Raw genomic sequence first — 26,874 nt, 5'->3', positions numbered from 1 at the left:
GCTATGCAAAATAATGTAAATATTAAATTAAAATAATATTTTTAAGCTTAAGAATTTAGTTGTTTAAGGAGTATTTCTTTAGGTAATTAAGTCATCTTGAAAGATCTTTTTGAAGTTAAATAAAATACCTATTTAACATAAGAGCTTTGTTCTCCCTTTTACCTTTAACTTTAGCTTATAACCCATACATTGTTAAGTTAATTACTTTTTAAAAATATTTTAAATTAATATCTATAATATTTTCAAAAATATATTTAATCTAGAGCATTCTATATCATACTTCTACTGACTTTTATTAGCTTTTTTTCAAGGGCGGCAAGTCCCGGCCAAGTTTCCCAGTAAATCGAAGTTGCTGTTCTAGAATTTCTTATTGTTGTTGTATCTGTTATTTCTATAGCTGCTACTTTTGTTGTCATTATGAATAAGTTGAATCAATTTCGCAGAGCGGAAAAGCGGAAAAGAGAAGGCCATTGTGGTTGGCCGCTGGGCGCTGACAGGTCGCAAGTGTTTGCACTTGACTCAGCCACCAATGGGCCTATTGTATCCATTCTTGGCACTTCCATTCACTTGAATTAGAGATGTGTGTAGCAATAGAATAATATATATATATATCGATATATATTAAAGGTGTTGAATCTTTAATTTACATATTGGAAAATATAAATTTACAATTTTTAACAACTTTTGAGATTCAGTAAACATGTTCTCTGCACTCAAAGTGCGCAGCAATAAGATATAATTGATAAGTATAGGAAACTATCGATTTATAATATTGATATTGATATTTTTAATCGGAAAATATCAATTGTAATAGATAAATAATTTGTATTAAATGAATTAGGAAGTTGTTATAATGCCGATATGCTTAATCGAAGTAAATGTATAAATTTCTTAATATTTACATATTAAAATAATTTTTCTAATAATACTTTGTACATTTTATCTTCAAAAATGTGCATTTCAAATATTTTTATTAGATTGCTGCAGAGAACTATATACCTTACCTTATTATATCGATTTTTTAAAGAATACATCATTATATAAATAATACGTTTAAATTATAACTTATAAAATTAAAATTAAGCACTGTATTTTTATATCAACTACAATTTGCAATACCGATAGTTATCTATCTTAATAATTAGTGTCATAACTAAAACTCTGGCATTGCCAATTCCCAGTCCGATTGCAATTCCGATTCTGAACTGAATCGCAGCTTAATTGCAGGCCAACATACATGTGGTTACACACACACACTGGACTTCTTGGCCATTATCTTGGGGTCCGCGGCATTAAGGCCCGGGCCAAGAGATTACAGTGGTGTTTCTTTGGTTATGGTTCAAGTTCTGATCTCGATTCTTGCATCACTCGTCGTATATTGGCTTTGTCGGAACCCGTTGATTGATTGTCTATTAATAAGAGTTGCCATTTTCATTTTACCATTTTTGCCTGAAAACTGAAATTAATTCTTGTTCTTTTTTCCTCTTCTCTTTGCAGGTGAGTTTTAAGTTCTGTGTGGAAATCTCACTAATCTAATATGTAATTTGGGTAAGCCTGGGAATCAAGTTTAAGATATTATGTATTTGTAAGATATGTTTTGAGATAGATTTTATTAAAAAATTTAAATATTTTTGAAGGTAAAAAACTGAAACCTCATTAATTCCTTTAAAGGATAAGCTCTTCCCACCAAAAAATTAACTTTTTATGGCGAATTTCTTTCTTGATCGGCCAGCTGCATTTTGTTCTTTGAATTTCGCGCGTGCCAAAAATAAATTTCAACTTAAAAGTGAACCAAAAATATATAAAAAAGGAGGGGAAAAAAGGAATATAGAAAAATAATAATAAGAACTGAATTGAAGGGGGAACTCTGTTGCGCATATATATTTTTTAAGGATGTTACCTGCTGACTTCTGTTTCGTTTTTATGGCTCAAAAAAGGGGAACCCTTGTCTTGTCCCTACTCGTCTCATTGCCTTTGGCAGCTGTTTGTTGACCCAAATTTCTTAACCAGAAGATTTCTATCAGTTTGTTGGAAGGGTAATGTGTAGTAGAGCTGTGAGTGTGAGTGTAAATTAAAGCCCCTAAAGCCTCAGGCAATACAACCCTTTTTCGTTGGGTTCTTTTTTTTTTTTTGTCCTAGTGAAAGTTTTTCAACTTGACGCGTGGCAGAAGAAAGCGAGAGCCAGCTGTTTGTTTAACTGTTAATTGGAACCGTTAGGTTCTTTACTGCCTCAGGTGAAAGTGCTTTTACTAATCATGCATTTCAAGATCGATCGAAGAAAGGAAATAAGGAAATGGTCAAGATAGCGGTTCTATATTTGGCTAATATCTAGCAATCTACCGTTAGGGTTGGCCCAGTGAAAGTTAGGGGAAGATATAGCAGATGTTTCACTGATGTTTCTTTAAAGAAAATAGGGTTCTTTAGGAGCTTTCTAAATAATTCCATAAATACTTTTTGCTTGTCTAATTAAGAAAGTTAAATTGTACAAGAAGAGTTGAGTATTTCCGCTGTTCCGTTAAAAAAAGTAAATATTTTGGGGCTTAAGAAAACCAAAATCCAATAAAACGTTTCATTCCGCAGTTCCCATTTCCATCACTAAATCGGTGATTAAGTTTGGCTCATTTTGCTAAAGATTGAAATGGCAAAATTGAGTGAAAAAAATGTTCTATTCCCAGTTAACCGTTATGGTCTGCCACATTCCAATGGGCCATTCCATTCCATTCCATTCCAATTTAAAAGCGAACATGTTAAAAGCATTAATCAATCATATGATATATAGACCTATGGCCAAAAGGAGTAAATGTATTTGGTTTGGAAATATGTTTCTGCCTTGAACTGGGGCGTTATCTGGCCTAATGAAGCATAATTTGTTTGCAAACTCGATGGGGTGAGAGAGAGAAAGAAAGAGAACTAGAGAGAGGGAGAGAGCAAGAGTGAGGGCACCTCAAGATAGAGATAGATAGATATAGAGAGAAAGAGAGGTGCCCACGAGGACGATTCATCTTTTAATTACCGCGTTGAAAGCTAGCATTTTTCATCGCCGCATCGATATTCCCGGACGTCGGGACCCCCTTCACACTCCTGTCTCTCCCCTGCCATGATCCTTAAGCTACCATGGTTAACCCACGCATGCCTGAGCAATTTAGTGTGTTAAGGCTTTTGCACTAAAATAAATCTACGGCGATTTGTTTGTTTGCACAAGCTGCCGGCTGTAACTCCCCCTCTTTTCTTCTCCTCCTCTCCGCCTCTGGACAAAATGGGTGTATCGCCTGCTCCCTCTCCCTCTCTATAATGCTCTGCCGTTAACTGCCCGCGGGGCCTACACTAAATATAACAGTCTCTCTGTCTCTATCTGTCTCTCTTTCTCTTACTCTCTCCATCTCACTCGATCTGCCTCCTTCATTTGTACACCTGACCCCCTCTCCCGCCTTGCACCGCACACACCCTGGACTGGGTGTTATTTATCATAAAAAATTGCTCAGATTTGTTTTGCGACGGGCAAAGACATGACGCTCATTTGTTAGAGCAGAGCAACGGCCATGGCAAAAACGAAGCTTTCTCTCAGCTGCGGCAAAGGAGTTGCATTTTCCGGTAGAATACCCTATAAATATGCATAGGGTATACGCACTAGGGGGAGGGATATAACCCTAAAGATAAGAACCACAAAAGGATAACTGCTTAAATACCTATTTTAAATAATTTTAGTTTCATTCTGCCAAAAAACATAAAGTTTTTAAAATATATTTTATGTAATTTCGAACCCCTTATTAAATTCTAAAATTTTAAATCTGTGTTTATCTACAATTTCATAATAAATCGATTGAAAATATTTTCGATAAATTAAAATGACATTAATCGATTTTTATCATTGATAAAAGTCCGCTTAAAATATTTTAAACATATTATGTAACTGGCAACAGGTCTCAATTTTGGTTCTTTATCAACATATAGTATTTTCTTCACAATACCACTACGACTTATCAAATATTCCGATTCTAAGTATTTAAATAAATCGATAGACTGTTTTTCGAATATACCAATAAGCCTTTTTTCGATATATAATTATAATAAAATTAGGTACTGTATATGTTAAGTACAAAATAGTTTGATTTATATTGTTTTACCAATAATAAGTCCTATCTTACTTTTATATCTTTTTTTTATAATATTTTCCATACACCAAAAAATAACATATCGATAATTTTGATAAGAATTTAAAAGTAAATTGATATAAAATATTACTCCAAAAAGACTTATTTCAATGGTTATCTATTATATAGAAATGGTATTTAATAATTACAGAAAATCTTGAATATATATTCTATAACTAATATATGATTTTACTGCTTTGCAGTAACAAGGTTCAATATACTATTAAACCAATAAATATACACTTTCTATTTAATTATGATTCTTGAAGATATAAAGGGTATGCGTAGTTGCATTTTCTTTGCATTTCCGCTTCGTCTCCTTTTGCTTGCATTTTCTTGTTCTTTGCTTATTGCACTTGTATTTGTGTGTGTGTGTGTGGATGCCCGCCCCCCTTTCCTCCCACCTGGTCCGAAATAACAAACCCACCTGAGATCCCTCGTCAGCGTGTGTTCTCGTTTTTATTAATGTAGCCGCCGTCATCGTCTTCTTGGCACGGCCCAAAGTTCAACGCAAATATAATCTGTCAAATAATTTATCAGTGTTTGCCGAGATCCCGATTCACGATCCCCGAATCTTTGTGAGTCCTATTGCTATGCCATATCTCCTGGTTTGGCTCTAAAGTTCACATTGAAGAGCTTTTCTGTGAAGAGACTATGAGATGATGATGATTGAGCAGCATCTCTCTCTCAAAGTCACTTCTGTATTGAACTCCCTTCTGTTTGCTTAAATCTCAAGGCCAACAACAGAGAGAGAGAGAGAGAGAGGAAGAAAGGAGAGAGAGAAATGCGTGTCTTAAGATCTTTCTAAATAATCCACAAAAAATAGAGGTAAACTTTGGCTACAGAGTTCAAAGGCCAAAAAGGTAAATAAACATTGAATGTGTATGCTGAGTTTTACAGAAATGTTTATTATTTAATCATAAAATCTGTCTTTCTAAATGGTTCTGTATTTTTGAAGTAGGAAAACTGATAATCTCTTGAAAAAATATTACAAAAATATACGGTTATATTAAAAACTGATAAGGCTTTAGTCTAAAGTAATAGTTTAAGTTAAATATTCAATGGTTATTAAAGCCTTTCAGTGCTTAGCTTTGGTTGTTGTTTTCAACAATTAAAAATCTATAGCAATTTTTTGGATAAGTTAGGTATCAGATTTAAATATTACCGTATTTTTAGAGATCAATTTTTAATATTACCGTATTTTTATATACTCTATTACACTAGTGTTTCTATACTGAATGTTAAGAATCCTCAGTTCAGTTAGTCTTTACTAATTTTACAACAAAATGAAATTCTATTAAAATACCTTAAATTAATTAAAATTTAATGATAAAATACCCTTATTTTCTTTGCTGTGCATTTCGTTCTATTATTGTCAACGCTTTCGCTCTTGATATGCTTTTGCGTTTTTGCGAAAATGCTTTTAATTGTTTGTGGCTGCATTTTGGCTCGATTGGCATTTGGTTTTAGTTTTTCTTACATTTTCTTTATAGGGATTTTTAGATCTCTTTGTTTTTATTTTTGTTTTATAAAGTGTTTTTATGTGCTTGTGTGTTTGCTCTCAAACAGAAACGATTAAATTATCTCAAGGTTGCACGCGCGCGCCTCTTCATCATTGCGTCTTTCCTTTTTTTGCTTCCTTTATATTTTCTCCTCTCCGTGTTTCCCCGTTTCCCTGTTTTGTTTTTAAAATCTCTGAGATTTCAACTCGATTTCTGGGTTTTTTTGTAAGTTCTTTTTTTGTTTTATTCTGACTTTTATTTCCCTTTATATCGTTTCGTTTTTTGGCCTACAGACCCAGTTTGTTTGTTTATTTTTTTTTGCTGGGATGCTGTGGTTGCAAAACGGGTCCTACAACCAGTTGCCCTTTACCTCTTTTTTTGTTGTTGTTGTGATTTCTCACCCTTTTCCTGTCCCTTTCCCCGCCCCTGGTTAACCCCTTTATCTTAGCCACCTGTTGCCCTTTTGGCTTCATCGATTTATGGCTCTTAACCCGGGAGCAAACGCAGCCTCAGTAACTGGAATCGTGCAACATTGTGTGAATTATGATATTACAAGGCGAATGCTGTTGTTTTTTTATAGTTCTTTTTCTTTTTTTTTTAATCGAACTTGTGCCAGGAGCAACATGTTGCAGCCTGGGTCACGTGCTCTTTTGATTTTAAGCGGCAAACAGGTGTCGAGAATATCACATATCCCCGACATCCTCTCATGTTTTGTTTATATATATTTATACCTTGGTCTTTGGTTATGTTTATTGATTTTTACACTTTAATTGGTTCCAGTCAACAGCATTCCTTGGGAAATATATATATTTCATACAACTAATTGCATTTCCAACGGAGAAAACGAGACGAGGCAGCTGAGAATGTGGCAACAATTGATAAGAATAACATAAATAGCAGAGCAGGCAGCTACATTTTCTTCAGATCATCATCAGTACAGGCGTTAAGGAGAAATATTTCAAGAGTAACAAGAGCAGTAAGAACAGCAGCAACAGCAGCAGCAGCAGCAGCAGCAGCAACAGCAGCAACATGCAGCATTAGCAACACTAGCAACAATTCTAGGGAACAACACCAGGCGGTAAAGGCAACAATGACCGCAAAAAGTCTTGGGAAAATGTACACTAAGGAAAGAAATATAAAGAAAGAAGTGCTTATACTTAAATTACATATTCATTTATACTTTAGCTATGTTATGAGTGATTCTAAAAAAAGCCATGAAAAAAGAGTCAATGTTGCTACAGAAACTATCTTTATTTCATCTCTTAAATCATTGAGTTTTATTGAATATAAACTTTCAAATTTAAGAAAAGACTTTCATACTCTTGATATATAAAATGAATCAATTAGTTTTATAAAAAGTATTAACTTGACTTTCTTGGGAACCACAATATTATAGTTCTATAATTTTTAAAGTTTGTCCATAATAAAGATAGGGATATTCTTTATTTACCTTTCGGCATCCTTTTCTTAATTTTCTCTTAGTGTATAATTGAAAACATTCCAAGTGGAGCCCACGCATAAAACACTGCAAGAAAATCTCAAGTGCAACATGAAGTTGGTTCATTTTGCTAACGATGCGCGCGTGTCGGCAACATGTTGCTGCTGCTGTTGGTGTTGCACACGTTGTTGGTGTTGCTGTTGTTGGTGTTGCACACGTTGTTGGTGTTGCTGCTGTTGCTGCTGTTGCTGCTGCTGCTGCTGTTGTCGTTTGTGTCATTAGTCAAAGAAACCAAGTCAGTTGCTGGCAATCAGCAGCCAGTATGTTGGCCAAATCAATTGCCAAGTTGCTGCTGCTGTTGCTGCTACTCCCGCTGCTGTTGTCGTTGACACAATCAACACAGCAGCGGTAGCAACAATAGACTTAAGTCTGGGCATGATTCATGGACATGCTGCAGTTTTCTATTTGGCGGGGGGAACGAAGGTGCAACACCCACACAAAGAAGCAACACACGCTAATTGTGTGTGAAAGCGGCAGCAGCAGCAGCAGCAACTTGAGCCACATTGCTCATACGCCCACGTGGCCCAAAAAGTAGGAAAAGAGAGGCGCATTTTGGCATTTCCATTTTTCCAGCATTTTCCATGGCATATTTAGCATTCGCAGGAGCGGCGGCGACAACGCAATCATAACCATAAAAAGTTGCTCATTTTCTAGGCATTTTTTTTTTACTTTTCCTATTTTCGGCGCTGTGTTATTTTTTTGTTGACTTGGCGTCTTTTTGGCGACTATTTTGAATGAGAAAATCCGCTTTTGGTCAGCAGTCAGAGGCGGGCCGTAAAAGGAGCTTGTAAGTGCTACTGTTTTCCAGCTCCGGCAAAACGGTAAAAATGCCGCATAATTTACGCAGCAAAAAAAAAAAAAGCAACGCTGCGCTCTTTTCACTTTTTTCACAAATGGCCATGCAAATTACAAGACACATTAGCCCCGGCAATCCTACGCCTGCCAAGCCAAGCCGCCTAACCCCAAAAATGGGAGCAACAACAGCAGCAGCAGCAACAGCAGTAGCTTGCTGCAACAGCAATAGAAATTGCAGCAGCAACAGCAGCAGCAGCAAAACGGAAATGCGACAACAGCAGCCATGACAACAAACACTAGGAACGAGCAGCAAAAGCAGCAGCTGCCAAGTAGCCACAAAAAAAAAATGGATTGTCTAAGACCAGAGTTGTCTATATTAGATAGAAATTTAAAAAACTAAACAAAAATAAAATAAACCTTTAGCTATTTAATTTAATTTAGTAAAATCAAGTGTGACCCTACAATGTAGTGTAGTTCTTTACCAAATCTGGTCTCATTAAAATCATAAGAACAAAATGAAGAGTGGCAACCCTGTCTAAGTATTACCATAACCTGGGGAAAAACCCCAAAATCAAGCTAACTTAAACTTAAAGCCGGGTGTCTGCTGCCTTGGCCAATGCTGCTGCTGCTGCATTTTTTGTTTGTTTTGTCTTATTTTTTTTTTTGGAGCGTTTGGAATGTTTAGTTAACCGTAAACAGTCGCAAATGCCCCCGCGCCATTTTGGCATTGATTGCCGGCCAAGGAAATGGCACACAAGTACACGGAAATCATTTCTGGGAAAATTCATAACGACACAACTTAAGTCAAATTTCATATGGGTTTTAAATTGCTAAAGGTATAAATAAAAGGAAGCCAAAACAGCATCAGAATTTTCATTAAGTAAAAACTAAGTAAGACTTTGTTACATATAAAAAAAAGATCCTATGGATACTTAACCCAACTCCCTTTATTAACTTTCAAACCTATTAAAAAATAGATCGTATTGCTAAAGATTTCAATAAAAGGATTGCATAAGAACACCAGAATTTTCATTAAGTTCCAAGTACCAAACTGAATAAGACTTTGTTACATATAACAAAAAGCATCTTCTGGATATCATACTTAACCCAACTCCATATATTAACTTTCAAACCTATTAATAATAAGATCGAAAAAGATACTCTATATAGATTTTTCTATATAATTTGTTCAGTTTTGTGCGGTGTGGAAGCACACAGCACACATCCCTGGCGAGTCGGTGGAGCGTGAATAACATTTGGTAATCATGGCACAAACACGAAAATGCATTAACCAAAATTGTGATCATAAATTTTCAATCGACACGCGGCGGGTGCTGTGTTCCTCCTCCCCCCTTAAACCCCCTCAACCCCCCTTTTTTTGTGGTAGCCGCCCCTCTTAACCCCTTGTTTGCCATGAATGACTTGAGTGGACCAAACAGAGAGCTTTGAACTGGACTAGAAGACGGAAGACTTGAGACTTGAGATTCGAGACCCAAAGACTCGAACTATCTAACCGCGTATTTCTTTCTTTCTTTATGTATTTTTTTTGTAAGTTTTTTGGCCTCGGGCATTTCTTTATCCCCACATGCGAGGATTTTTGCTGCTGCTGCTGATGCAGCTGCAACAGCAAGAGCAACAGTTTGTTGCAGTTGCACATTCTTGGCCAGAGAAAGTTTTGTTGTTGCTGCCGTTGCACAAGTGGCAGTTGCAGTTGCAGTTGCATTTTGCCGTTTGGGTCAGTTAAATGGCAAAGGCTTCAGTAAGATAGAAAAAAAATAAAGGAAAATAGGAAAATACAACAAAAAAAATGGAAAGAAGAGGTGCGTGGGTGCTGTGGAAAAAAAATGATGAAAATCCAGCTAAAGAGCTTGAATCTAAGCAAATATCTGGGCAATTTTAAGCAAGTCAAATGGGTTAAAAGGGGGTGATGATTGCTGTCTGGAAAGAAATTCTAAAAAATAATAACGCGAACTTAAAATTCATTTATTAATATTTAAGAATTAGCTTTTTAGAAAAGATAGAAATCAATGGACAGTTCTTGTCATTAAAGGATTTCCTTAAAAATGCGAAAAATATAAGCAATCAAGTGTGTATTATTAACATAATTTAATATATACTAATAATATTTATTATTATTATATATAATTATATTATTTTAAAGAAATTTATTTGAAAAGAAAATTTAGCGCTACTTTTACAAAAGGATATTGTCCCCCGTAGGGCGCCAAATTTTGTAAAGGATATTCCTAATTGGGCGCCATTTGTTTTTTATAACATTTTTATTTTTATTAACTTGTATTTAACTTTTTAATTAATAAATGCGAAGCATATTAAATCCTAGATATATTTACCTCTTAAAATCAATATACTTTAAAGAATTTATAGAATTTCTACAACTTTTCTCAATACTCAATCATTTATCATGAAATTCTGTTTCAAAAACAACCTAATAATATAATTACTCTAACCTTTTCTAGTTAGTTTGTACCAGAAACAATGCTAAGTTACTGACTTAAATGAATGAAATGAATGAATTTACCCACATAAAGTCCTGACCAGTTCTCGGGTTCCTCCACTTTGGAAGTTAGTCAGTCAGTCTGGCAGTCACTCACTTATTCAGTCGAGCTCTCACAGCTTAATCAAAGCAATTTGCGAGAGGTTAACCCTAACAACCCGAAAACCCTTGGGGGAAAGGGGAAAAAAAGACATATGTGTGTGGGGCGTCCTTGCTGGGTGTATGTCCCTTTTTTGTAGGCATCCTTTTTTTCCAAACATTGGTATCCCTGTTTTTTTTTTTTTTTTTATGTCAGCCTGAATTCTCAAAAAATGTCTAGTGTTGCTGCTGTGCCGTTGGTGCTGCTGTGGTTATTGTTGTTATGTATGTGTTTGTACAACGCCTTGAATGCGGCTTCTGTTGTCGGTTGTCGTTAGCCTGTTGCTGCTGCTGATGTTGCTGTTGTTGCTGCTGATGTTGTTGCTGTTGCTGCTGTTGCCGTTGTTGCTGTTGCTGTTGCTGCTGTCGGTGTTGCTCTTGTTTCACTATCAACGCATTCCTTTTGGCCCCACTCGCCGCGATAAAAATTTATTGAGCTGAGGCCTCTGGGTCTCCGTTTCAGCTTCCATTTCAGTTAGCATTTTTTTTCTCCCCTTTCCATATACTCTAAATGAAGGTAATATAGATTTGAGATGGTGTTTTGTATGGAAAGTTAAGTTGCCAGTATAAATAGTTTCTTTACCATAAATAAATTACATTTAAAATGATAATTTCGGACAGTTTCTTGTACAGTATCCGATTGTAATTGTCGGGAATATCCATAATTGGACAAATTTTTATCGGTAAAAGAGTTCAATAGAGTTTTTAATTGCATTATTATAGACTTAAAACTAGATAGTATAGCCGATTTTATTTATTTATTTCAGAAGTAGAATCAGAATCTTAAACACTTATTTATTTTACCAAAAGTATCGATAATTAAACAACATTTTTATCGATAATTTTGATAATTATCAAATATTTTAACCCTTTAGATTAGGAACCATTGGAATCATGCTTAAAACTATGTATATCTTATTTCTATATAGAATTATGAACTATCAGGGTATTATAACTTCGATCTATAAGAACTTGCTTTCCTTTCTCGTTTCCTCTTATTTCTTTTTGTTTTTTTTTTTTTTTTCTTAGTTCTCGTATTTTTTTTTCTTTTTTGGGTTGTTTATTTTTATTGTTGCCGAGGTGTTGTGGCTGTTGGTGTTTGCTGCTGCTCCTCTGACTGTTGCCGCTGCGTCTCGAAATCAATTGAGTTTAACTGCTTTTAATTTACTTGGAATTTGTGCGGCTTTAATGGATTTATGTCGGCTTATGTTGCCCCAGCTACAGGTGGCTTTGAAAGTGTTACTGTTGCTGCTGCTTCAGATGCTGCATGTTGCTGTTGCTGCATGTTGCTGCTGCTGCATGTTGCTGCTGCTGTGTGTCAGAGTGGCTTGTTCCTCTCTACCTCTACACAATATTAAAATTTATCATGTGCTAAAAACTTATCAATTAAATATATGCATAACATTGTTGAGGCTTCAGGTTGCTGCTGCTACTGCTGTTGCTGCTTGCTCGCCCGGCAGCAACATCAATCAAAATACAGGCATCAAAACTGCAGCCGCTTGCAATTTGATGTCGCGACTGCAATTTAGACATGCCTTGCCATGTTATTAACTAATTACAGGCGACTAATCTAAAAAACGCCGCCATGCAGCCGTGCAACAGGTGCCCCATGCATCATCCAAAAAAAAAAAAAAAAAAACCCGGCAGCAATACAAAACCTTGCAACGTATGCAACCGGCGGCCGCCTCATCCAGCTGCCTAATGAAAAGTGACATCTTGGCCACGACTAGGCCCAAACTGTCAACGTCTCCTTGTCTCGTTGTCTCCTTTGTCTGCCAGTTGTTGGTCTCCCTGTTCCTGCTGCAGCTCCTCCTGGTTCTCCTGCTCCTCCTGCTCCTCCTTCTCGTTTGCATGTCTTGTCATTCGTCATTCTCCTGGCCTGGCCTGTGCTCAGGTTCAGGTTCAGGTTCAGGTTGGGGCTTAGGTTGGGGCTCAGGTGCATGTTGCCAGCAGCCAGAAGATGTCGCAAATGTGGGGAGGGATCCAATGCTTGCATAACATTAAGGAGGGGGCCCACCCGCTAGATGATGGCATTGGACACATGTTGCCCATGTCGCTCATGTCGCTCATGTTGGTCATGTTGCTCATGTTGCTCATGGCACGCACTGCCTACAGTGCAAGACAAAATAATAGGGATTATCAAAGGGATTTATTTAAGGAGTTTGAGTGGAGCTCTTTAGGAAATTATATAAATTATAGTATTAGTTTTGATTAATGATATATATCTTTTCAAATCTATATGTTTCTGCTCCTAATTGTTCTTGTATTTATTGTGACTCGTTTGCCGGAAGCAGATTCTGTGTTAATTACAAAAGAACTGGCCCCGAAGTCTCAGGCTCTTTCGATGATTATGATGTTGTTGTTGTTGCGTTGACATGCGTTGCTAAACGTGCCGCCTGTGGTTGCAGTTGCAACCTCTCCCCCCCCCCATCTCTCTCTCTCTCTAAAGCACGCATTCAAATGAGGCCTCTGAGGCCTCAGAGACTTGATTTCCTTCCTTTTAGCCAAACGACAGACAGACGAACAACTTTGCGGCTTGTGGCATGTTGCAGATGTTGCTGGTGCTGTTGCTGTGTTGCAGATGTTGTTGCTGTTGCTGTTGCAGTTGCTGTTGGTAGATTATGAAAATTAGATATACAAATCAGCAAACGAACGGATGCTCGACGGCATCACATGGGGCAGCATCTCAGCATTTGATGCGTACAAGATCAAGCGATGGACAGATACACAGAAAGAGATTACAGGGAATGGGATTTAAAGAAGGAATTTAAAATGCTCTTAGAAAGATGATTTTTTATAGAAATTTATACAGAAAATTAAAGTATTATTTATTTTATATATTTTTAAAAATATATATTTGTGTAAATAATAAGTTAGATTACAGTTTTCTTGAAAGGAATGTATGTTTTTACTTTGTTTTAAATTTTTTGTACCTTCAGAGCAAAGCATTTGTACTTGATGGTTCTTAAAATATTGTTTAATGATAATATTATTAATTGTTAAATTTTGTTGTATATTTATAAAACTTTATTGTAAAAATTAACGGTTTAGGAGCTTAAAAATTATAGTATTTAAGGTGTTTATGCAAAGTACTTTTTAAAAACAGGCTCAGAAATATATAGTTTCCTTAAAGATGCAAGCTTTCTTATAGATTATATAAAACTCTATATTTATTTTTAAATATTTATATTTTCTTTACTATATCAACCTATCATTTAGCTCTACAACTAATATTTTTTAGAGTATTTAAATGACTAAAGAAGGCGGAATCATTTTTTTGTTTTGCAGAATTCCTAGCTTGCGGCACCTGAACATGCAACATGTTGCTGCAGGTCAGGATGGTGTTGCAGCTTCATAAACATAAATATACATATATATATATATATATACATTTTTATATTTATATATATATATATATATCTGTATATATGTATATAGTGAAAGGTTTAAATACCTTTTTAGCCACACAAATTGCTTACCAATCAAATTGTGAGAGGCTCTCCCTCTCTCTTTCCGACACCCTCTCTCCATCTCTTTCGCGGAAATTGCTTGAAACGGAAATGTGCTCCTTTTGCGTTGCCAATTTCATGTCATTTGTTGACAACGCACAACGGATATTGTTTAGTATTTTGCATAAAAGTCGTTTTCCATCTCACTTTGCGTATCGCTTTTACTAGGTTAGAAGGAAGTTGTCGCTTAGCCTCGACTGCCTGCCGCCTGCTGCCTTTAGCCGCATTTTCTTTTTGGCCTGTCCGAGAGTTGGCCTCTGGCATGGCTTAATTATAGTCTTTTGGCCTTGTGCATTTGCCAGGCGCCGCAACAGCAACTTCAAAAAAAAAAAAAAAAATTAAGGGGGAAAAATCGGACTGAAACACTAGCCACGCCCACTCCACACACTATTTGCTTTGGCCTGCGGTCGAACTTTATTTCTATTTCTACTTCTTTTTTTTCAGTTTTTTTGGGGCGGTTTCTTTTGGTATTTCTTTTTGCATTTGTAAGTGCTATTTTGGGGGCGTGGTTTAAACTTAAAAAATACCAGAATGGAAGTGGAAATATGGTTAAAATAATACAAAATAAAGCAAGGAATAAATACTATTAAAACAATAGTAATTATTATGATGTATTTAATATTAAAATAAATTAAAGAAAGATTTTATTAAGGAGTAATTAATAGGAATTTCATATTAAAGCATTAAAAAATTTAATGTAAGATATAAAAGCTCTTTATTAATTTATTTTTCTTATTGATTTTTACTGTTTGAACTGTACTTTGAATTTTCATATTAATCAAGCTCCAAAAACAAGTAAAATATAGAAAAGTCTCTTATTTATTCCTGTTTTTATTACTGCTAACAAAGTACTTTAAATTTCAAGATTAATTAGTCTTGAAAAACCTAAAAAATAAATGTATATCTTTTATATTTATTCCTCTTATTTTTACTGGTAAGATTATGTTTTGTGATTCAATATTAAATCAAATTTAAAACCCCTTAAATAAAATATATAAAATTTATTCTTAAACTGATTAAACTATTCCCATTATATTTTATATTATATTACTAACTTCATACTTTGTAATTCAAGATTTAATCTCTGCTAAACTAATTTTATTCCTACACAAAAATATCCTCCTCATATTTTTCATAATTTTTTTTTTTTTGTATTTTCCCTCCACTTAACACTTAAACGCACCGCAAAAAGGGGGTGGGACTCGGTATCGGTTGGTTTTAATATGCACTTACCTGTCAGATCATTAAAGTAAAAATTGATTTTCTAACTTGCAACGATTTTTGCATTAACAATTAGTCCGCTGGCCAGGGACCACATCTTCTCGTGTTTATTAATTAACAATGCCACACCAGGCAGGCGCATTTAAGACATTAATTGCTCGAACAGGTTCTATTTATCGTTTCATGGGTTTGCGGGGATACATATCGGTATCGGTATGGGTATGACTATCAAGATCCAGGAGATCCCTGGTCCTGGACATTGGCAAATCTGTGGGACGACGCCTCAATCAATCTAGCAAATTGTCGCCCAGTTTTTTCTCCTCTTTTTTTTCTTTCTCTTCCCCTGCGATCTTTGTCTTTGGCAATATCGAACACCACAAGGAGAATGCAGAGTATAAAAGAGAGATGGAGTGTCTCATCTGTGGCCATTATGCTGGGATCTAGATATCGGGCATATATTGGGACCATACTATATAGTCTCTAATTATGACAACTACGCAGCTGTGCGTGCTCACGTGATTTTCTAATTAGACATTGACGGAGATAGAGATGACAGTGGGCGATAAAGTCGTTGCCATCATCTCGTCATCGTCATCGTCATCGATGGGGCAGCGGCATTGCTAAATTGACAATCGAAGCGGGTTCTGAGTGCTTGCCACTTGCTGGAAAATGTATTAATCAATGGAATTGAACTTTGGGAAATCTTCTCGGAATCAAAGTTTAAAAAACCCATAACTAAGGGAAAAAAATCTTTAATTTTAATACGGGAAGCTGTTTTATGTTAGTTTTTATTAGTTTAATAAATCTGCTTACTCAATTTAAAATTTAAATAAATTGAATTTCTTCTTAATTTTTTTGGACAATTTTTGTGAAGTAATCCCTTAAAAAATTTGGAAAAAATTTCAAAAATTTAATTTTCTCCAAAAGCTGCTTAGATCGATTCGGCTTTTGATCCTGATCAAGAATATATATAGTTTATAGGGTCGGAAATGATTCCTTCACTGATTAAAATGGTAAAATCCTTTTTACGAGTCTTGAAATCGATATTTTTTATATTATATATTTTTTTCTATAAATCTAATTTTAAAAAGTGCATACCGAAGTCAAAAATGAACTAATTTTAATTCGGAAAGCAGTTCTGTGTTAGTTTTTTGAATATTAAAAAATCTGCATGCTCAGTTTAAAATTTATCAAATTTAAAATTTTTATCAATTTTTTTATGACAATTTTTGTGAAGAAATCCATTAAAAAATTTGGAAAAAAATTTCAAAAATTTATTTTTCTCCAAAAGCTGCTTAGATCGATTCGGCTGTTGATACTGATCAAGAATATATATGAAATATAGGGTCGGAAATCACTTCTTCACTGCGTTTTAGGCTTCTGACTAAAATTAAAATACCCCGAAATTACAAATTACTAAAAACTAGTTTATACACCATTTAAATCAAAACAATTTAATAATAAAATATTAAAACAAAGAATTGGTTTCTCCCCAAAAATGTTTTCAATAAATATCAATTTCTAAGACTTTAATTTCTTTACAATAACGAAACGAACTTTCTCTAAATAGTTTTTATTTTTCAAATATAAATAAAGTTGGCAGCACAGTTGGCACACCCACAGCTGCTGCTACCGCCCGTCACGCCCCCTTTGCCGCCTGCCCCTGCCACTGCCCTCCCCTTTTAACCCTCTCCTACCCGCCTTAACCCCACTCTTTGGCTGGAATAAGAAAAAAAGTAAGAAAAAAAGAAAGAAAATCAGTCTCAACACGCCCACTGAAAAACGCTCGCTGAGCTTTAATGCGTTTTCATTTAACACACGTCTTGGCCTGGCTTGTTAGCCAGCTTTGGTATGAGAGTATTGGTAACACTAAGTGTGTGTGAGTGAGTGTGTGCTGGAGAGTGTGTGCGTGAACACCTCCCACTTGGCAATCTAATATATAAAAAGTCAGGCCACTGCAACTTGGACTTGGTCTACGAAGCTGAGTTCCTTGGCTACCGATTTTCGTTAGTTTTCGATTTTTCGTTTTTCCTTGAATACTCTATATATTTTGGGTTTATAATTTTTTAGGTTTTTAAATTAAATTAAATTTTTAGATTAATTTTATATAACGAAATAAATAAAAAGAGATAATAGCTTAGTTTTTTAAATCAAATTACATTAGTAAACTAATTTTATATAGAGAAATAAATAAAGAGATTAAGGTATTGATTTTATAATAAATTTCCTTTAATTACAAGTGCAGCATTCAGGGTTATTTAATTCTGATGATTTATATTTCCGTTAGAAAGCATATTTATTTATAAAACTATAGTAAATATAATATTGAAATATAAATATATATATATAATAAATATAATATAAATATATATATTTTCTTTTATGTTTTAAATGCAATTTTATATATTTTTTTAAGAAATTAGAAAATAATAGAAATTATCATTAATAAAGATTATTTATGGAAATGTGTCAGTAAATGTTTAAACTTTTTAAAGCAATTATTTGCACTTGCTGCACTATAAATAAATTTAATTGAATAAATAAAAATTATATCATGTATTATATGTCATATTATTTATAAATTATTTTCTTAAGAAAAGAGGGTATTTTATACTTCGTTTTTGTTTAGTTTTGACTGACTTTTCCTTAGCATTTTCATCTCTCATTTTTTTCGCACATTTTTCGCTAGCTTTTGGCGCTTTTTCGCTTCCGCATGCCTAGACCAAGCTTAAATATATATATATATATATATATTGGAATATGCCATGGAGTCTGCACTATAATACAAATATATATATATATCTTTATATATCTATAGAGGGATATGTGGCATATGTATATCAATATTTTGCAGCTCGTTTGAAGCTGACTCCCTCTCTCTCGCTCCACATTAATAACGCATCCCACCCTCTAATTGCATTTTACCTGGTCGCCTTTAATCGAATTTTCCGGGACTTTTCCCCCCCTAATTCCCCTCTTACTCCTCTTAAACTCCTTGTCAGAACGACGATGAACAATTTCGATTACGCTTAGCTATTTTCAATCCACCTTCCTCGATTATAAATAACATATATATATGTATATATTTTATTTGGCTTTAGTTTTATTTATTTTTATTATTTTTGGGGAGCTCTTTAGAAAGTGCTTCCGCATTTGCTGGGCTCTGTCTGAAACTCCTCGATCCCGCCTCGCAGCGAGGAGAGTTATGTGCCTAGATTAGCGGGTGTGTGCTAATGTTTTGGAGCTCCGGCTTTGGCTTTTCCTTCAGAGACTGGGTTTGGGTCACCTCTTTATCTGTCTATCGAATGCGGCCTAATGAAACCCATAACTCGGCACTTTTTTCCAGAGCGGTGTGTGTGTGTGTGTGTGTGTGTGTAGCGGTGTGTGTGGAGCAGCGCCTTATTGGGGTCATGCGAAAGGTGTCGATCGCTAATCGGTGCCGCCGTCGAGGAGCCAAAAATGGGAAATGGGAAATAGGGAGTGGAATCACACACTTCTCTTCTCCTTTACCCTAGGTGAGGGGTGCTACTGCTGGAAAAAATATATATATAAACCACCTGCATTCAAATTTGAAGGTGAAAAGTTAAAGGAAAAGCAAGAAAACCAAGAAAAGTAAAACCAATTAAACAAAAAATAAAATGTAAATGGAAGAATAGCAAAGAAAATTCTTAAAATAAGACAAAATCTTTACAAAACCTTTAAAAAACCTTTAAAAAATCTTTATCTTCAGTTTTAAAATCTAAAAGAATTATTTTAAATATATTTACCAGTTAAAAATGTTTTACAGAAAACTTCAACTCAGAAATGCTTGGAAAATCTCTTAAAATTATTTTTAAATATTAAAAAAATATGTATATATCTTCATTTACTTATTTCAACATTTTCTACAATTTTCATAAGAGAATGCTGGCACATCCCTAAAATAAAAGGTTAAAGCCCTTGAATAAAAAGTCGTATATAATTATTTTAAAACATCTAAAATGATTTATTCAAAACCAAATTCATTAAAATCAAAAATTTATCAAGAATCACCTTATTAATCCATTTAAATGTAGTAAAAAACATACTAGAATATTACTTTAATTTGGTTATTAATTTGTTTATTATTTTTACATTTTTTACAATGTTCTTTATAGAATAACTTGGACAAAAAACCTTCAACAAAAGACAAAAGTCTATGGAAAGTCTTTTTAAATTATGTTTAAATATCAATGACATTTTATTTTTATATATTTTTGTATGTACAAATTTCTACAATGCTTTTAGGGATTTAAATAGAAAAATTCTTGTTGTTAAAAATATTTATATATAATTTTTAAAGGTATGAAAAAGTAAGGTATATTTTAAGATATTTTTATATATCTTTTAAAGCAATGAAAAAGTAAGGTTATTTTAAGATATTTTACATAATTATGTACTATGTCTATATATGTACTTCTATATATATTTATATATCTAAATAATTGACTAAAATCCGTGCTCTCCTTTCTCTTTTTTTGTTTGTGTCTTGCAGGTGAGTTATTTCGAACGACTTCAATTAGCAATTGAGATTACTCTCGTACCGGAGAAGCAGGTAAAAATGCCTTAAATAGCCAATAGTGCCCCCCCCCCAAAAAAAAGTCAAAGAAGGAGCATGTATATATATATATATATAAATACTAGATCTGTGTGTGTATGTAGACTGGAGGCCATATGGATTTGGTTGTGGATGCATATTCAGTTGGCTGATTTGGCTAAAGGCTGTCACATTTTCCTTGGGCCGCTAAGAGAAATGACCACAAAATGTGAACATAAATCAACACAATGGCCAAAAGGTGTGGAGACCGTGCAGCAGCAACAACAGCAGCAACAGCAGCAACAGCAACAGCAGCAACATCAGCAACAGCAGCAGCAACAACAGCCACTTGGGCATATGAAAATGCAAATTTCACATGGGAAAAACTGGCCGCGGGGGATGACAATTTGCTCTGGCTGTTTTCTGCTGCTTTTCTGCTTTTCCGCTGTTGCTGCTGCTGCTGCTGCTGCAATTGCAACTGCTGCTGCTGCAACTGCTGCTGCTGACTCAAAACAGTTGCCAAGTTGTTGCTGAATTAATAAACTTGCAACTGGCGGCGGCGGCGGCGGCTTTTTGGGGCTTTTTGGCTTTTGTAAAAATGCCGCCAAATGCCTATTTTTGATGTTGTTGCCATTGGTTTTGGCTTAAAGCAAACGATACGCATTCAAAATGAACGAAACAAAATTGAAATCTGACACCAAAAGAATTGACAGAAAACACACACAAAACATACCAAAGCACTGAGAGAAATTATAGGTATAGAGAAAGATAAATCACAATGTGAAATTTAAAGGAATATGACTTAGAAATCTTATATAAATGAAGATTGGAAATATTAAAATTATTTCCCTAAATTTATGCGTGTTAATGGATTAAAAATTCAATTTATTTTCTCAAGAATAGTTTTCTTTGTTTAAAAAAAAAGAAATAAAATTAAATTGATAGAAAATATTTCAGCTCTAAAGTGCGTTTAGTCTGAAATTTTTTAGTTATTCTTTAACTATTATTTTTCTTTATTATTTATTATTATTTTCTTTAGAATTTAAATTATTTAGCTCCGATTTTGCTATCAATTATTTAAAATATTTAGCTCTAGATTTGTTACGAACTATTCTGCTGTTTTTTTTTAAAGAACACACAAACATGTCTAGATCGACTCGACTATTGATACTTTTCAAGACTATATGATACTTTATAGGTTAGGAAATTACTTTGCCACTGCTATAACTTTCAACTTAAATAAAAAATAAAATTCTCTTCCAAAACTATATTAAATATATATATTTTTTTAATTTTTCATTTAATTCTTTCCTGATTCCATCTTATTTTTTTACAATGCTCAAAGAAAGACCTCTTTACTGGTTGAAATTTTAACTGAACTGTTTGTTTGTTATTAAATATAATATTCTTTTTTAAAATTGTCTTAATTATTTTGTAAGGAAATATTTCCTTAACTCCCCCTTAATTTCTTGCAGTGTTTAAGAAACTTTTGGTTAACAATTGCAACGGCTTTTCGGGTGACTTCCAGACTTGGTTTGGCCAACAAAAATGCAAATTCAATGAATGCCCATTCGACCCACTACTCCCCCCCCCCTTTTTACGTACACCCCCCCTAACCCACACCTCCTAGACCCCCCCATCTACCCCCCTCTGCCTGTGCCCCTTCCCCCTACCGAACGTGACTCAAATTGCTTTTAAATTGTTTTAGCAAGCAATAAACGAACGGACAAACCAACGGCAGCGAGAGTTTAGTTTTTATTTTTTTTTTTTATCCCTGCCAGCAGCTGCTGGTCCAAATATTTCTCTTTTTCAATCTTTTTTTATGCATTTTTGTTTTTCTATATTTTTTTCTACTTTGTTTTTTGGCAATTGAAATGTCCCAGTGTCGGTTTGGGAAATGTTTCGTTTTTCTTTTTTTTCCTGCGGCTCCAACTCTAGCCTGATCTTAATTTCCATTGAAGTCCAGCAGCTTCCAGCTACAAAACTTGGAAAAAGGAAAAAAAATATGAATAACTGTTAATTGTACAAATATATATAGTAGTGGGGGTTAGTTCCATTACAGATTTGGCTTAATTGGCTCGAGGGAATGATATAGGAGGCGGGAATATGGGTAATTTGTCTCTCGAGTTTAGCATTTCCGTTTGGGATTTGGCTCATTCGCCATCATTTGGGGTTAGATAGATATAAGGCCTGCCGGTGATTATTATTATGTAAATTTTTGTGCTTAAAAAAAAAAAATAGAGCTAACAATGTCGTAAATTGGCTCAACTGTTGGATTATCAGATATGGATTGGAATAAGTAGGGTAACTATAGAGGGATTTGTAATTGGATCGTTGTTGGGGGGAAAATTAAGTCATTTATATTTTTAAAGCCTTGCAGGGTATTATAATTTTAGGAATAAGTCTGTGAAGGAGTGATTTCCGATCATATAAAGTATATATATATATTCTTGATCAGTCACTACAGACGAGTCGATATACCCATGTCCGTTTGTCCGTCTGTCTGTCCGTTTCTACGCAAACTAGTTTTAAAGCTATCTAAATAAAACTTTGCAGTTAGTCTTCTATATACTCTCCTTCGTATTTATGTCGGAACAGGCCGGATCGGACCACTATATCACATAGCTGCCATAGGAACAATCGAAAAATTTTTACAACAAAAAATTATAACTCTTCCATTTTTCAACAGATTTTCATAACATTTTACTTAAAGCCATTTGGTATTATTTTATGTTTACGGCATTAATTTTTTAAAGATCGAATGACTATATCATATAGTTACCATATAATCGATCGTTAAATGTAGAGAAAAATGCTACACCCCCTCCCTCTCTCTCTCTCTCTCTCTGGGTATGCCTCTCTCTCTCTCTCTCTGTGTATCCCTTGCGATGCCTCTTACTCTCCATCCCACTCAGCCTATCTCTAGTGCTATCCCTTACTCTCTCGCTTTCTCTTTCTCTGTTCTCTTTACTCCGGTGACTATAAATAGAGGCAGTGCCGTCGCTCTGGCCTCATTCTGTTCGCGGACTGCCCACTGGTTACATCTTGAGTGTTAGGTGGTAGTGATAGTGATTGCCCTTCGACCTTAATATAATCACCTGGCAAATGGAATATGTTGTGTTCATTTGAATAATCTGGATAAGAGGCTTACTTCGATGATACGATACGAAGCCTAGTTAAAGTCATCAAGCATATATATCTCTATACTGAAAAAGATATCCGTGTCTGACTTTGGTGCTAACTTGTGGTACATTATTATTATTATTCTGGATATTATAGTTTCAGTCAAAAGCTTAAAACGCTATGAAGGAATCATTTCCGACCCCATAAATCATATATATTCTTGATCGTTATCAACAGGCGAATCTTCGAAGCCACCTCTGTCAGAAAAATAAATTTTTTAATTTTTTCAACATTTTTTAAGGGGTTGCATCGTTAAAATTGTCAACAAAAAATAATACAATTTTAAATTTTTTTAACCTTTTAATTTGAGTATGCAGATTTGTTACTCTAGCAAAAACTAACATGGGACAGTTTTCCGAATTAAAATTAATGCTTTTTTGCCTTAGTTATGAGTTTTTTAATATCTATGAAAGCGAATATTTTAAGCTTAGTTATTGATCTATTTTTGAATCGTAATTATTGAATAATATTTACACATTTAACAGTGAAATTATTATTTTAAATTTCGCTCAAACAAAGTTTACTATAATTTCTATTATAAATGAGGTGCAATATTTTTGTCGATATATTTTCTAGAAACTTTCGTATTGATATACATCTCAGTTCTTTTCTTGAGAGTAATTTGAAGATCTTTTTTCCTTATCCAAAAGACTTGTGCCTTCTGAAACTCATACCCTGGGTGGTTCCTAGGGACTCGAGTCATTCCTTCTTTTATTTTCTGTAGTTTTTTTGAGCCCCACCATCCAAGTCTCGTGTAAGTTGTGGCAAAGTGCTGGGATTTTTGCTAGATTTATGAACAGAAGCGGCGGCATTTGAAGGCTTACCTTCCGCATGGACATGGCTCTTTTTTTGTGTGTTCTGTGTGTGCTGTGTGTGTGCTGCTGCTCCTCCTGGTTTCTTTGTGGCCTGTCACTAATGACAACGGTAGCAGCTACTGGTTACTGGTTACTGGTCACTGCCAAGCTCTCCAGCTCCGGCAATTACTTAATTTACACTTGACTATTGTTGCCAGTTCCTGTCTGTTTGGTAGGAAAAGCAGAAAAAAAAAAAAAAGAATAAAGAGTGTCCTCCCTGGCAGGTAGCTCCTAGCTCCTCCATCTCTACCTTTGTGGGGTGTAAATCAAGTCGCTCTGACTAAAAGTTGCAGCGGCGTTCGCCACTGAAGCAGAAAATTACTTTCATCATAATTTAAAGTTACTTATGACCACAGCAGCGGCAGCCAGAAGAACGGGTTGCGGTTGTGCTGGCCAGCTCTCTTAGTTTCCTTTTTTTTAGCTTTTCTTCTTGATGCTTTTCCTTTTCCCTATGTATTTTTTGTTTTTTTCGTGTTCTATATGCCTCTACTCTTTGTCTTAGGCACACGGGGCCACAAACACAAATTGAAAAATCATCTAAAACCAGGATGTGCGCAAAAGACCGACCCTCGGACTTGGGGTCCCAAGCCAAACATTTGCACGTCAAACAAAGTGGCAGTGAAATAACAAAATTATGTTGGCAGATTTGTGGCGACGACCGGCAATGGAAATTATGGCAGGCATGGACATGGACAAGGGATTTGGCTTCCAGGAGAGTTTTCCAGTCATGGATATATATATATATATGTATATATAATTGCTATGTGGTGGTCCCAACTGCTGCTGCTGTAGCTGTAGCTTAAGTTACTGCTGCAGTAGATGTTGCTGCTGCTGCTGCTGATGTTGCTGCTGCATTGTTGCTGCTGCATTGCTGTTGCTGCTGCTGCTGCTGCTTTTGTGCCTGGTGACGTTTTGGCATGAATGATGTGGCGTGGGCTTCCTTCTCAGCATCTTCTTAGCCAAGTCTTTTGCGGCTTAAACTATACCTAAATGGTCACACAAAAAAAATCATTTAATTTTTGCATTTTATTTGCACTCTCTTTCCCTCTCTCACTCTGCTTTGTTTTAAAACCTTTATTAAATCTTAAGGTTTGGGTTGCTGTTGCTGAGCCAAGCATAAATTAAACTTAATTTGATTTGCTGTTGGAGTCGCCTCCATCCATAACAATGCAACATTGCCACATCGCTGACATTCCGTTGCTGGCCGTGACTTTGGCCCAGAGCCTTGGGTTCTTTTACTCTTTTTTTTTGGTATCCACAATCAAGTCAAGTGTTTATTTGTGTATGGGAATTTCTTTCCTTTTTTTGCGCAGTGCCAAAGCGGAGCATGAGTCTCTCTGTCTTTGGGGTGAGTGGCATGTTGCATGTGGCAGCAGCAACGGTTGCAAGTTGCTGCTGCTGCTGCTGCAGCATTGGTGGTCCAATCTTGGTGCCTCCTCGATTGCGTTCCGTTCGTGCGTTTTTGTTTGCCGCAATTAGCGTGTGGGCAGTTGCTTTAGGATTTGGATTGGAATTGCTAGAGGATCGAGGGGATTTTGCAGGATGGATTTGTTGTACGGGGGTGTGGCAGCGGGGGCATGAGGTGCAGGCGATGGTGATACTTCAGATGAGTGAAAGTCGGCACGAGGCACCTTCGCTAGGTGGCCAAACACTCGGGGAAAATTATGGTGGACTTTGTATATGAGAATCAATTTCAATTTAAATTTTACAAAATATTTACTATATCTTTATAAAATATAAAATGATATAGGTTCTTATATCCTCTATAATAAGAGATAAATATGATCAATATTATTTTTAAATGTATTTCGATAGTATTTGAAAAGATTGTAAGGAAATTAGTCACTCAATTATTGATATATAAATCGAAACATAATTAGAGAAATTCGAATAAAATATGTATCTTTTGACATATTAAACTTAAAACATTACCCTATAGTTTATTATAATAAATCAAAAAATATTTATCCACGTTCTATACAAAAGTTCAAGAAATGAATCCTTTTAGATATCCAGATATACAAAACTCGGAAATTGATATAAACAAATATAAAATTTGTAAAAAAAAGAAATATATTCATTTGAAATCATAAGAAACGACACACTTTCAAAATATTGATAAATAAATTGATAGATAGAAATAAGTCTGCTTCATAAATTGATCGATATTGTTATTATTGTATTTCTTTTTAATTCCTTGGAATTCAAATTCGTAGAAATCTTTGGAAATCCTTACAAATATATTAAAATTTTTTTGTAAAGTGTTCCACTTCACCAGATTCCTAAGCGTTCCAACTTGTTCCGGATATTTTCAATCGTTCCGCGTGGCATTCGCCGAACACCTGTTGCTGTTGTTGTTGGTGTTTTTGCTGTAGTTGTTGTTGCTGTTGTTGGTGTTGTTGTTGGTATTGTTGGTGTTGTTGTTGATGTTGCTGTTGTTGTTGGAAGCTGGATGCTGGATGCTGTGGTGGCCAAAACAGGTTCGCATTGAGCTCGTTAGTTAATTCAAAGCTGTAAATATTATAACAGACCGCGTTCCATTATTGTATTAACAGCAGGCACAGGAGAGAGTGAGAGAGAGGGGTGTCCTGAAGAGAAAGAAAAAAAAAACCGAGTTGGGAAATGGAAAAATCGGATTGATGGACTCCAAAACATGATTGCTTGAGCGGGTATTTTTAGAAGCGGCTTTCCTCAGACTCGGGCTTATTTTTAGCCATGAAAATTGGCTTACAAATAACTGACACAACTCCATATGGTTTTACTCTATTTTTTTTCCTTTTTTTTCAAATTAAAATGGAAATTTTGTTCGCGTTGTGATTGATGTGGGTTAATTTGGTTGCTCAGCGGGATCGATTAAGAGCGGGTTAACGTGAGGGGAGGCAGTGGGCGTTGGACGATGAAAAGTGGAATTTGAAAAATTACTGCTTTTCGGGATGATGGAAATCAAAAAGTG

General features: G+C 35.1%; 1 protein-coding gene across 20 annotated transcripts in view; it reads left to right on the top strand.

The window, feature by feature from the left end:
* The window catches only part of mamo (maternal gene required for meiosis), a 198,240-nt gene that overhangs the window by 95,222 nt on the left and 76,144 nt on the right, over positions 1-26,874 (top strand). The window contains exon 4 of one of the 20 annotated variants that reach the window (XR_015272290.1): positions 1,498-2,675. The exons of the other annotated variants lie outside the window; for them this stretch is intronic. The gene's annotated coding sequence lies outside the window, so the exon portion shown is untranslated. Of the gene's footprint in view, positions 1-1,497; positions 2,676-26,874 lie in introns of those variants that run through there. 20 annotated transcript variants of the gene reach the window in all.

The sequence above is a fragment of the Drosophila serrata genome, unplaced genomic scaffold (genome assembly GCF_035046125.1).
Source record: "Drosophila serrata isolate PLE 108 unplaced genomic scaffold, ASM3504612v1 contig_276, whole genome shotgun sequence".
Classification (NCBI taxonomy): Eukaryota; Metazoa; Arthropoda; class Insecta; order Diptera; family Drosophilidae; genus Drosophila; species Drosophila serrata.
Note: the sequence above shows the minus strand (reverse complement) of the source record. Positions and strands in the feature narration are given on the sequence as shown.